At 38.5% G+C, this 13,462-nt stretch overlaps 1 long non-coding RNA gene across 1 annotated transcript in view; it reads left to right on the top strand.

Annotated features, from left to right (window-relative positions):
• LOC106498927 (uncharacterized) overlaps window positions 1–13,462 on the top strand; it is a 292,560-nt gene that overhangs the window by 229,973 nt on the left and 49,125 nt on the right. Inside the window, exon 6 of the long non-coding RNA XR_001295072.2 lies at window positions 12,767–12,922. This is a non-coding gene — a long non-coding RNA (uncharacterized lncRNA). The remainder of the gene's footprint in view (window positions 1–12,766; window positions 12,923–13,462) is intronic.

Raw genomic sequence — 13,462 nt, 5'->3', positions numbered from 1 at the left:
TAGGTTGTTTAGTATTTGCAATAGAGAGTTTATGATCTTAAGTGGAATACAAAAATAAAACCAAACCCCAAACCAAACAGACAGGCATACAAAGATGGGTGTGGGGATACAGTGAACAACTAGACGATGGATGCCATGATAGGCAGCAAGCACAGTATGGCAGCACTCTAACTAGTTTTGTTTCGGTTTTTCATGTTGCTGTTGGCCTTACAGCAAAGGGGTTTTTAAGAAGGAATTTTAGGAAAACAATGAGATAGCTTGGCAGATGTTTGCTCCTAAGGATAAACAGCATGGGAGAAAATGCAACAGTGTTTATTTGAAAACTTAACATCTGGGTAAGTCTTCTCAACTGCTAAAACTAGATTCAACCTCATGAGCTGGTCAAAAGCAGAAGTTCACCCCACAGTAGTCTGTGAAAAGCAATAAACTGGGAGAAAATAGGCTGTGATGGGCACATTTCTCCACGTTTAAAAACTTTTTATTTGCGGTTTTATGACTCAGTTCAAGACACTCTTAAACACCTAAGTATGAATCTGAAGTTAAGCTAGTTCTTTAAATGCTATGCTGAGTTGAAGATTTGCTGAAATGCTGCACAAACCTCATGTAACAGAGACCAGAAATAAATACCTATAAAGAAGGAGATTTTTTAAAATGCACTCTTCCTGAACTGGTAGATTGCTCATCCCAGCCAGAGTACGATTCATTCTGATTGCTTTAAACCTGCATCCCAGGTGCCTGACAGGAGTAGTTCAATAGGAGAAGCATAAAGAATATGAGCTGAGCTAGACTTTTTCATGATGGAAGGCATCAAACTGAGGATAACTATAGTGATGATCTACAGCTAGAAAGCAGTGTCATCATCTTACAGCCCTAAATAAAGACCACAATGCAAAATCAGGATCTAACAAAGATAAATTTGGCCTTATTTTTGTCATATTGGAAAAATCTCATCTACTCCATTTATGAAGATGCTAAAAACAATCAGCTATTCCTTTGACCCTGTATTTAAGGCACACAGTACTTTTAATCGTCTATCTCCTGGTTAGCAATGAGCTCCCCTTTGCTTTCTGGGTAATGGTTTATGCCCAGAGAATGCTTTTTTTCCAGGACATGGTGCCTGAGAATATTAGCACCTGAAATAACCCTTGAAGCTTCTGAGGAGACATATTCCTGTTCCTGAGATACCCAAGCTTATTTTTGGGCTGCTGGTTCTGCCTTTGTATGCTGTCCAATAGAGGTTAATCACTTCTAGAGAAACAGCAATAACCAAGATTTGCCTGCTCCACATACTCATATCTTTTATACTTGATAAGCTTAAGGAAAAAAAAAAAAAAAAAGGTTCATTCCAGGAAACTAAAGATCTTGGATACTATATTAGAAAAAAGCTACAAAAATAAAATAAAGCAAAATCAGTTTGAAGAACAAACCTGACCCCAAATCCTGGCTATCACTTGAGATCTGACATGTATCACAACTATAAGGACTGACTGAATGACTGAGGTGCTCTTCATTTCCAGAATGCTACCTCTCATAGCAGCCTTCCTGCCCTCAGTCTTGCCTCTCCATTTATAGAGAGCTTTTACAAAAGTCAGTGGATATGGTTTTAAAAGCACATGATGACAATTCTCTGTCTCCTTCCTAATTTAGAGGAACTTATGGCACAGCAACTTTAATTTAGTGTTTTGAGACAGTGAGAAACAAATGGAATTTCCTTAGACTTGTATAAGAAAGTAAGCTTACTTTTGAAATAGAAAACCTTTTTTTCACCTGTGTTTTTGGTCAGGAAATCAGCATGGTGCTTCTCTGTTCTTCCACTGAGAAGCTCCTGGGACTTGCATTTTGCAAATCACATCAAAAATTTGTTTTTGTGAAGATCACATATGACCCATTAATAAAATAGATGTTGGGATTGAGACCTAGGTGCAGCTCTTCTACACACAAACACACAAGCAGAGATGCACACCTGCTGTATGTTTCCAATGTTATCATGTCACTGCACATTATCCCTGTGTTTTCTACTCAGTCTATCAAATTCTACAGCTCTTGCTGTACCTCAGCTGCTTCCTGGACATGCATCATAGCATATCAGCAAGACTCTCATATATTCTCCCATCAGAACAACAGCCAGTGCCTTCTACTGCTCCCGAAATATTGGATTAATGGCGAAGGTCAGCAGAGGCTGTAAGGAGACTAAACAAGGGAATCTTCCACCTTTGGATGGAAGTTGGCTAATGGTATTTTTTCAAGGGCTTTTCCACTCCCCTCTCTTTCCTCTGGGATTATTCTACGAACTAGGAAGACCTGCAGCACTCAGTAGTTCTCAGAGATGACAACTTTAGCAGTCCCTGCTTTTAAGGACACAAAGGGATCCAACTCCCCCCATTAAAGCTGGATTTGTTATTGGACAAAGACCGACGCAGAAAGCAGTGCTTCATGGCACATCTTTCGTACCCTGAGCAGCAAACTGCCCCTTTCTGTAAAGCAGTTAAACGCATGCTTATATCCTATTGACTTTCTAGCACTTAAACATATGCTTAACAGCTTGGCTGAATTGGGATAGACTTAAGCAAATGATTAAGTGCTTTTCTGTATCAGGTGTCAATGGGAAGAGGGAATATCTGCCTGCTCTGCTTTTAATCTTCAGTCTTACTGTTCAGGAGTTTACATAGACAATTCTGGGTCAAGGAATCACTCTTTGAAATACTGTGTCCTCTTACCAGGTGTATGTTTTCATCTGGTTAACCAGCATGAGGCATAATACACGAGACAAGACTGCTTCTCACTTTCTTCCTCCTAATACGTTGCTCAGGTCGCTTGCATCGAGTTACTTTTTTATATATTGATTCTGGAAGAAAGTATTGACTGCTTGTTTCAATACTGCCCAGCATAGCTAGATGTAGCAATTTAGCTTTTAAGGCAGAAATGGGCAAACTCCCACTGAGACAGCCATCCATTGATTAACATCAAATACTCACAGCCTTTAATGTCATTCTGTACCTAGACTCCTATATTATTAGCTAGTGTCTGGTTCAGAAAACACAGAGATATAAATCCAATTCCACTTTTACCCCCTCCCAAGAGAAGGAGATTCAGAGATGTAACACAATCCACCTGAAGCATAAATCTACAACTGAAGCTTAGATGCACAGTATCAGACTATTTTTCTAGTGCAAGTTGTTGAATTGCTTTCCACAGGTGTTTCTTTCATTTTCTCCATCATCATGCAAATGGCTGACTATAGGGTAACACAGCCTTCTTTTTACATCTGAATAAAAGCTGCGTGCTCTGTGTTTTGTCTCCTGGTGAGTACAGCAATCATAAGAACATTTCTTTTCATGAGCTTACATACATGGCCCTTTTAGGAAGGGGCTAACCTTGATATTTTTAGAATGGTATGAGATGATTTGGCTATTCTGATTTGATCTGCACCAATTTACCACCATTAATCAGCAGGGAAAACCACTAATGAACTAGTGGCAGATTCCCTAGTTCTAAAGCAGGTATTACATAGCAGGGTGTCTGCTGTGTGTTAGTGAAACACTGCTGCTTATTTCTAAATAACATAGATTTTCATTGCGGCTGTTAGCTGATTTGTTTTTTTTTCCTTAATAAATATTTGGTTATTGGGCTTTTCCTGAAAAATGTTTCACTGCTACCATTACCAATGTGAGATCAGCTCTTCCAGTAAGGACACATACACACCTGGGATTATTTTTGCCATGAAGGTCTCAGCAGCTTCAGATATTGCATAGCTTGTATACAGGCAAGGAGCTAGAGCTGGTAGCCCGTAAGGCTGAGCAGTATTAGCCTTAGAAACTCTGGGAACTATGTTTGTGTGTGTGTGTGTGTGTGTGTGTGTGTGTGTCTGTGTCTGTGTTTTATTAAAGGCCAAAAGTCAACACAATGAATAAGAATATTGCTTTGAAAACTTTTGTGTACATAGAAGGACCAGTGGAATAATGAGGGACTGAGAGGTTATTTTAGGCTTGTTTTTTTTAGTCTATACACTCCCCTTGTAGGTGATGTGATTGCACTATATGGTGCAATCTACTTAGTGGGGGTAAATATCATGGAGACAGAAGAGCTAACTAAATTAAGCTTGCCAAGAAGAAAAATAGGCTGGAAATTGGAAGAGGGTTTTACTACCTAAGTGAGAGGTCCTGGAATAGCCCTGTAGGTAGAATAAAACTAATTAGAAGTCTAATTAACTTTATGTTAGAGGTTGATACCTTTAGGAAAAGGGCAATGTGATATGGGTGCTTGTGATACTGAGAGACTGGATTTCATAACACAGGAGGCCATTTCCAGTGTTATGACCTGTGCTTCTCTGGTCTAGCAAATACGGTATCAAAGTGATAGTCAGACAACATAGCTTATTTTCCTGGATTTCCTCTGAAAAAGGTATGCTTGAAGGCAAACCATGACCTCTGTGCCTCTGGTTGCTCTGCACAGCACCAAACATAATGAAGTACCAGTAGCAGATGGGGCTTCTCTATGTCCCTTTAATGCAAACATCAGTAGCTTTCCAAAAGATTTAAAAGATTTCTGAACGATAGGCTTTATAATTTTCTAATTAAGGAACAACCAACCAAACATTTGTGGTTTGGGCATGCTGGAATGTTTTGTGAGTACAATAGTAACTGTAGTTGCTTTAGAAGCCTCTGGATAAGCTGTACATGTCTGTGGTCTTGCATTCACCTAGTTTCTTATGATTTGCATAGCTCATATTGTGAACATTTTTCATATGAAAATCAACTGAATGAAAAACATACCCATTTCTTAAAAGTAACACTTTTGGGAATCTTGTAAACTCCTGGCTTTGAGAACTTTCTGCTTGCTGTTGCCAGGTTTTTCTTCCAAAGAATCAGGGGATCTTATATTTTACTTGAATGCTTCCAACATGTAACGATTATATTAAAAATAAAATGGATGAACGTGGCTCAATAGGCTCTAAAATGGGGAGTCCCTACTCTTGGTTTGGACTTGTATCCTCTTTGCCTACTTTCTGGTTCTTCATGAATTTGCACAGAGCTTGCAATCTAGTACAATGCCATTTAAAAATCGTCCTAGTAATACTCCTGATTTTTTTACTAAGCAGCACATGGTGGAGAGGACAGAACAGGGGACCCAATTTCTGCCTTTGATTCAGTATGTGATTAACCAGACTGAGATTTCTTAAGCAGAAAATGGAATTAGAAAATCCTCTGTTTTGGCAAGTGCTCAAAATCTTATAAATAAATAAATAAGATTAATCACTTAGACCTTTTTTGTTTTATATCTGGACAACAGTGTTCTCAGTGAGTGGTCATGATTAAAATATCAGCCATTGCACGTGGTGGTATTGGGCAGCCACATTGCCACAAGTACCCTCACCTGTAGTCTGAATGCAAATTCCAAGTGGTTGCTGCATGATAATATTTGACAAATATTACATTCTTAATAATATATACCATACATGTGGAAGGCTATATTCTCTCATCCACAAGACTGTGATGTTTGTCTGGGTCTTGTTTATTCACTAACAGCTTTTCTCCTTTGCAATGTCAGTCACATGGAAAAAGTTTGTGGAAAAAGTTTATGGAAGAGTTTTTCAGTGGAGTAGTGCAAACTGAAACAGGCTGTCCAGAGAAGCTGTAGAATTTCTATTCTTGGAGATAGCTTTGAAGACTCAGCTAGGAAAAACTGTCTTTGACCCGATCTAGTGTTGGTGAGATCTAGTGATCCTGCTTTGAGTGGTTAGGTTGGACTAGATGACCTCCAGAGGTCCCTCCCATCTATCTGTGATTCTCTGAAGTGCCTGTCTCTTCAAATCTTTTGTTGTGTATACCCCAATTCTAACAGTTGAATATTTTTACAGATCTTCATTTGTCATGATTCTTAACAGGTTTTTGCAGCTCTATCATCTTTAAAAATTGGGATTACCATTATTATAATGTTGCTAGAGATGTTGTACATTGCTTAATAAAATTACTTTGTTGTAATTTTACCTGAAAAATTAATAAAATGTCATTGTTGGTTATAGAACCAATTATAACTTGATATATGTTGAGATGCATATATTTGTTTCATACATACATACACACACACACATATATATTTATATAAATCCCCTTTGCGTACCTACACCATTATGTCCCAGTCTTATACCTCACTGCATACAGACACAGTAGTTTTGCCTGCATGCAGTAAATGGCAAAACCAGGACCTAAGGCTCCGTGCTTGCAACTGATAGCAGGTTCTGTAACTGTGCCAGTGGAAGGGGTGAGCTGGTGGGAGGAGTGGGCCAAGTGGCCTTGTACAACTCCTGCAGCATGGGGAACAATTTGGAGAACAACCATTATGTCTGTGCACCTTTCGCTGCTTATGCAGCCAGTTAATGGCCTAGAGAGCCAGTCATAGTGAACATATACAGAGGTTGCCTTGGATCAAGATTGTGGAAAATAAGTGCAGTACGCAGTGTGTGGTGGGAAAACGTGCTTGGGGTGGTTGCAGCCAGCCTAGGCTCACCCAGAGATGTGAGGAGGGTGAGGCGTTCTTCCTGCTGCCACTGCACCATAACCAAATGAATAAATGAAGGGGCTGTGTGTCATACATGTCATTTCAGCTGCCAGGTTCCCAATCCTATATTGCTTTTCATCATACCAAATAGGCTGGACTTAGCTAAATTGACACGTAACCCCACAAAGTCAAAAGGTTTCATGGAGCAAAGATTTAGGTGAAGTTGGCCCCAGGTTGCTAATTTGATTCAATATCACTTTCTCATTAACTTCTCTTGGTTTTATAGATTCATATAGTTTCTTTTCTTGTCCAGTTGCAAGTGGTACAGAGATTTTAGTATTGACTGTTGAGTATTTTTCAGTATTTGACTCCTTTTTTTACCCAGCATGGCTGGATTTCAGCTAAATATCAGCTCAGAGCAAAAATAGCTCAGAAAACATAATTTGCAGACAACAAAATGTGACAGATCTTCTGTGAGGAAGACTTCCAGTGACATAGACTCAAGAAATACTTTTGTAATAAAGTATTTGCAGAGCACTCTAGTATTTAGATGTGTGTGCAGTGTGATCTCGTTTTATGATCTGATGCTGTGTGTGGATTTGGGCCAGAGACTGGCTTGGAAAGAGTTAACACCCCCCCCACACACACACACTGGCAGGGAGACCACAGCTGCATCCCCTAAGCACCAGGATTTCCAGCCTTGCTGGGCTGACCCAGCTGTCAAGAATTAAGTAGTTCCCCAGCACTCTGTAAAAGGGAGGTGCTCCAAGGGGTTGATTTGGCTTGTGTTAGGGGTTAGATGCTTTGTGAGGGAGAGTAGGGGAAAACATGAGCTAAAAAGAAAAACACCCTCCTTTTCCTGCCCTTTTCTCTTTATTCGGTTCAAACTTTGAGCAAAGTTTTTTTAGGCTTTCCCTTTGAACTTCCATCTGTAGGCAGATAAATGGTATGTTTGAGTTAGGCTGTTGGCGATATTAAGCAAAGAGCCTTCTGTTGAGGTCTTGTTTCTATTAGGTAGCAAAGAGTAAAGGAGTCCCAGCCGACTGTCCTCTTAAATGCTGGGGAAGTTAGTCTCCATTCACCTTTGGTGGCCATGACTGGTCATGAAACTTCATGCTAGAGTGGTATAAAATTGTGTGCCCTTCCTGGCAAGGAAAATTGCCCTTCTTGTCCCTTATGTCTAAGCGGTGTCAGGTGAAACTTTCTAAAACTGGATCACAGGGAAAGCTGCTACTCTAGTGTGCAATGCCCCATTAGTGGGGGGAGAGTTATCTGAGAAACTACAGGAAAGGTTGAGGAGGGGGAGAACAGGGTAGTCATTTGAAAGATTAAATCTGTCTGGTGAATTAAAAGCAGCTTTCAGGCTATTGCTTGATGGAGAGGTTCTACAGCCTGTAACAGAAACTCTAATAGTACAGAAACTTTGTTATGATTTGATCAAGGGCATTTTGAAAAACAGCATTAGAAAGTAATCCTGTGAGTTGAGTTCATTTTAGTCTCTGGCATTATTTGGCTGTCGTGTTCGTAGCAGGCTACCTGAGAAAACATCTTCAGCTGTGCTGAGCCTGCATTCTTCCCAAATGGGCAATCACATAATGCTATAGTTATGAAACTAAGAAGTTATTTATTAGGGATAACAGATTTGTAACAACTATGTGAGCTTATAAGAAATAGTGGGCAACCATATGCTAGAAACAGTAAAGCTACCCCCAAGCAACTTTGTTTACATAACTCTGTTTTTCCTCAAACTGTTGTTCTGTCAGTCACTGGGGTTTTTTCATTGTAATAAGGAGCACATCTCTTACGGTTGTTTTGAAACAATACTTACACTCTGGTGCAAAAGAGAACGTCTATGGAAACTGCCCCCCCCCCAATTATATTCTGGTGTTTTTCTACTTGATGTCTATATTCATTTTGCTGTTAAATGTATCTGGATACATATAGGAAGTTTTTCTTTGATTCATTGTGTTTTTTGCTTTATCCTGTGCTGTGCAGACATCGTAATCCCACAACTATAGCTTCACTGTCTCTTCCTAGGTAAATGACAGGTATCAGAAATCTATTTCGACTGTACAGCAAGTTCAGGAGGAAAACAGCATCTGACAAAATACTTATTACAAATGCCTGTGATAAGCAGCCAAGAGGGGCAAGGGAAGCCATTTAAACCACAGAAGTTACAAAGCCACTGATGGAAAATGTCTCCTCCTTCTCGATGCGATGCAGACTGCATAGCCCAAGGCAACCGGTTGGCTGACTAGGAACCCGTGCAGCTGTCTGCAGCCAGCTACCTGGTCCTTGTCCATATCAATGTCACTTTATTGAGTTTGGTAAAACACCCAGGTTACGGTAATATTTCTGAGGACAGGATCTATTCATAAAAGTCAGGCAGCACTTGACAGCATTTTGGCTCTCTTGCTCATGGTGATTCAATGTTTTTTGTTGTTTGGGGTTTTTTTTATACTATACTACAGGTATACTGTAGGTACTACAGACCTACCCTTCCTTGCTTTAAGGAGAAAATAAAATGGGCTTTTAATTTTTTATTCTTTTTTTAAGTTTTTTTGTAAGGTGTGATGGGGCCTTTTATTGAAAAGGACCTTGAAGTGCCCCACCAAGCCACAGGACCTAGTTTTAGAAGCCCAGAATAAGGCTGTATCTCATGTATTACTCAGCTGTCAGTTATAACAGACAGCAGCGTCTCAGACCATATAAAGTGAAAGGGCCAGCAGGCTTTACTGGACTAATTCATGTTAAATGTTACAGGTCTACCAAAGCTGTTACTTAATCAGTTTAAACTGCCACCTTTTGTATTTTAATTAGTAAAGAATGACAATTCCTTTCTTCGCCACAGGACAATGAAGTATATTTTATAAGGCAAACAGCAGCTGCAGGGGGTGGGCTTGATTATAAATAATCATGCCTGCAGGAACCAGGGAGGCATTTCATTCTGCCTCGTGCCTCGCAAGAACCGTAGGGTGCAATTGCTTTGCAGTGGCTGCCTCCCTGTCATCTTGTATTATTTAACAAATTCCATTACATTGTCTTCAAGCTCTGCCTTGCAGTTATTGTAAAGAAACTCAAATATTATCTGCCATAGTGACTGCATCAGCAATTTACCTCCTATTTGTGTTTACTGCTGCCATTAAAATATAATGGGACTGCTGTCAGTGATGCAAGAGGGGCAGAAAGTATGTAGCAGTGCAATTTAAGGCCCTGATCCTGTTAGGTGGGCAGGCCTTCATTTCAAGAGGGTGTGCATAAGCTGTGTAGATCATAGACTGGTTTATTAATGCTTTAATCTGAAGGACTGTCAGTTGTCTGAGTCACAAAATACCTATAGCCTATGTTACACAGAAAGTAATTACAATGGTCTCTTCAAGTTTTACATTATAATCTGACCTCCTTATTTCACAGACCGTTGTGCTTTACGTAGTTAACTGTAGTCAGCCAAGTAACTTGTTTGCTTTAACTTGCATTTAAACAATGTGTATCTTCAAAAAAAGCTTTTTATCTTAATCTGAGAGCATCAAGTGGGTCATTCTTGGCCATGACAGTTTGTTCCAATGGTAAATCTTCACCAGTGGTCAAACTGTGTGCCTTTTAGCCACCTAAATATTGATGTCTCCATCTTTTAGATCTGTAAAGCCTTTTCTTCCTTTTGAAAATACTTTATTCATAGCAATGAGTCCACTCTTCAGTCATCTTTTTAAAACTTTAACTAGACAGAGCCCACTGTTGCATGGCTTTTGCTTCTCCCTGCTCCCCCACCTTGAATCACTTGATTGCTCTTTTCATGTATTTGTCCTTAGACCTATTATTCCAATCTCTAGTTAATTATTTCATTTTGATTTTATAGCATCTGTCAAACACTCTAGGCATTTTCCATAAATTAAATTTGCAAGCATAGACTGAAAGTTTCATATAAACAATGTAGAACAATCCCATCAAATAGTCATCATGCTCAAAATTGCATATCACTATTTCTTGCCTCCATATATCAGCTAACATAATAGAGCTTATCTTAATGGCTATTTTTCTCTATATGTGGTTGAAAAGTGAAATGAACATGTATAAAAGGTCTTCCTTGTATTGTGCTGATTATTCTGAAGTTTGGGAGTCTTTCTATTGACTTACAAACTTTGTCTGGGGTAAATTTTTCAAATATTAGTAGAGAATTTGGGTTTATGTAGAAGAATGAGACTGAGTGTCCTAGGACCTGTATTATCTATATGTCCATGAAGGTAATGCAGTACTGATATTGCAAGCTTCATATCACCTCACAATTTTACCTGGACCCTATTAAATAATGATATTTAGGAAAATACTTGTGCTGCCATAATGAGCTTAGTGAATTTATGTGTGTTGGCAGATTCAGATTCATGATTCAGAACTAAAAAATCTGGCTGAATTAAACAAATAAATTGTTCATAATAAATAGTCTGGCCAGTTTGTGTACTGTAGTATTGCTGAGTTATTACTAATCTGATTTATGGGTTAATGAGGCAGCATATGATTCGGTATAATCTTCAGTATGGTAGTCAACACTACAGGATCTGAGCATTCTTATAGGTCTACTCAAGGAGGAAACATCAGATCATCATCCCGATTTCATAGGTCTTGAAGCACTTTAAAGAGAAAATACAACACTGTCAGTAACTGAACTTCTAGGTCGGGTCCACTCTGCTGCTATTAGAGCAGCCACATCATATAACCTTGTTCATAGGCTTATCAAACTCCATCTTTAAACCACCTGTTTTGCTCCATTAGAAAACCTCATTTTTCTAGTGGCTGAAACATCTATGTTTCAGCTGAAGCTTTCCTGGTCAGTTCACGACTGCTTTTTCTTATACCAACTTTCTACTTAAGTATGGAAAGTTTTGCTGTTGCCAGCTTTGACTCCTTTAATATATTTATAGAGCACAATTATCTCTTAATTTTCTCAAGAATAAACAAGCCGAGCTCTTTTCATCTTTCCTGGCAGACAGGAGCTTGAACTTCCTAGTGATGTTAAAACCCTTCTGTATACCTGTTGCATTTGAATTAATCTTTCTTGAATGTGGACAGTTCAGCATGACAGAATAAGTTGTACATGCACTTTGTGCAATGGAATTTATACTTCCCCACTTCTGCTGGAAATAGTAAGACTAATATATCCTAAAAGCATTTACCTTTTTCATGACCACATAGCATAAGTGGCTTACAATTACTGTGAGGTCTGTTTAAAACATACAGTGTCTTCCTACTCTTCACGTTCCAGTTGGGGAAACCTCAACTTGTAATGATAATTAACATTGGTCTTTAAATGTGTGAGTCTAAGTGACCTGTTTAATGTGACATACAAATAGTATGATACAGCCTGGAGTAAGACCTTGAGCTCTGTAATTGACATTTTATGCTTTGACTTTTGACAAGATTCATCTTCCATTTGGTGTGATCTATAAATGAGATATTTTGCCAGAAGGCAAGAAAATGTTACTTCTAAAATAATAGCCAGTTAGAAGGATTCCATTTTTTAAATAGTAAAAATCATTCTGCAATATCATTCCCTTATCACAAATATACATTATGTAAACTTATTAGGGGATGGGTTTTGCCCCAAAAGAAATTTTCATTACATGGAAATGACAAAAGCTAAGATAAACCTCAAAGCTAAGTATGAAAGTAGGTTTTAATCTTCAGAAGATTTATTTTTATCTGTTGTTTACATCAGCATTTAGTCCAGTTTGACTTGATTCATTAAATACTTCGTAGTCACTTCCTGTCATGCTTTTAATGCATGTTTTACTAATTAAAGAGAAATGCAATGAACTTTCAGTGGTACATAATAATAGGTCATAACTATGATATGAGACTCATCAGTGGTACAGAGACTGCCATTAAAATGCAGATCTAAGCATAGAACTTTTATTCACTATTTCCACTTTCTCCAAGCTAAAGTAGACCTTTTTGTAAAAAAATGTTGCTTAAGTCACTAATTTGAGAAAACAAGAGGTTTTCTAGAAAAAATGCATTAAATAATTACTTTTCCTCTTTCAAAAAAAGAGCCATGAAAAAATGAGAAAACTGCATTGTGAACTTGATCTGAGATTTACAGTACAAATGTAAGCATTGACTGTATATTTCTAACATCTGTATCCACAACATGTACCCTAAGACTAAGTTGAGATATTTCAGGTACTGTTTCTTTGTCCGCTGCTGATTTGTTGCATTGCCTTGAAAAAATCCTTTCACTCATAAGATCTATTTACCTTTCACTCACTGTCTTTAGAGAATGTCCTGTGTCGAGATCAGCATAAGGGGGCCTTGATCTCTACTGAATGCTCCAGCATCTACTGTCACACAAACAATAAAAAATATGTTGTGAGAAAGGAATGAAAATATCAGATCTTCATTCTGAAGGGAAGAAAAACTCCTGAAGTACTAGGTGAGTGGAGACTTAAGAATAACTACTGGAAAAGATCTGCAGAAATCATGTATTCATTTTCTTTTAAAGAAAAGAATACATTTAAATAATTATTTCCATCTTCAAGGATTCTGTGTTACTGCCGACCTTTCTGGGGAAGTCACCTGCCTCTGAAGTGCAGCCATCTGTTTAAGAATGCATTGCAACATCAAACTATCAAGTAGGAAAGGAAATCAGGCAAAATAGCAACTGCAGCTGGAACTGTGGAAGAACTAAATAAGCAGAATTAACCAAGGACTTTGAATTTTAGTCTGATTACCATGCTAGATGGTATAAGTTCTTATAAAAAAACACCCAAAATGGGAAGAGACATCTCAGCTTTCATGCTGTACCTGAGAGCCAGAGGATCCAAGTACTATCCTGTTGTGAATACTCTCTAGGGTTTGCTTTAGTCCTACTTAATGTTATTCCTTTAAGCGCCTTAGGAGTTTCTCTGAACATCACACTATGGTACATGAAGGAGCAAAAAATCTCCCACTTTCTTCTCTGCCATGTTCTTGA

The sequence above is a fragment of the Apteryx mantelli genome, chromosome 7 (assembly GCF_036417845.1).
Source record: "Apteryx mantelli isolate bAptMan1 chromosome 7, bAptMan1.hap1, whole genome shotgun sequence".
Taxonomy (NCBI): Eukaryota; Metazoa; Chordata; class Aves; order Apterygiformes; family Apterygidae; genus Apteryx; species Apteryx mantelli.
The sequence above is the reverse complement of the archived record's forward strand: the minus strand, read 5'-3'. Positions and strand labels throughout refer to the sequence as shown.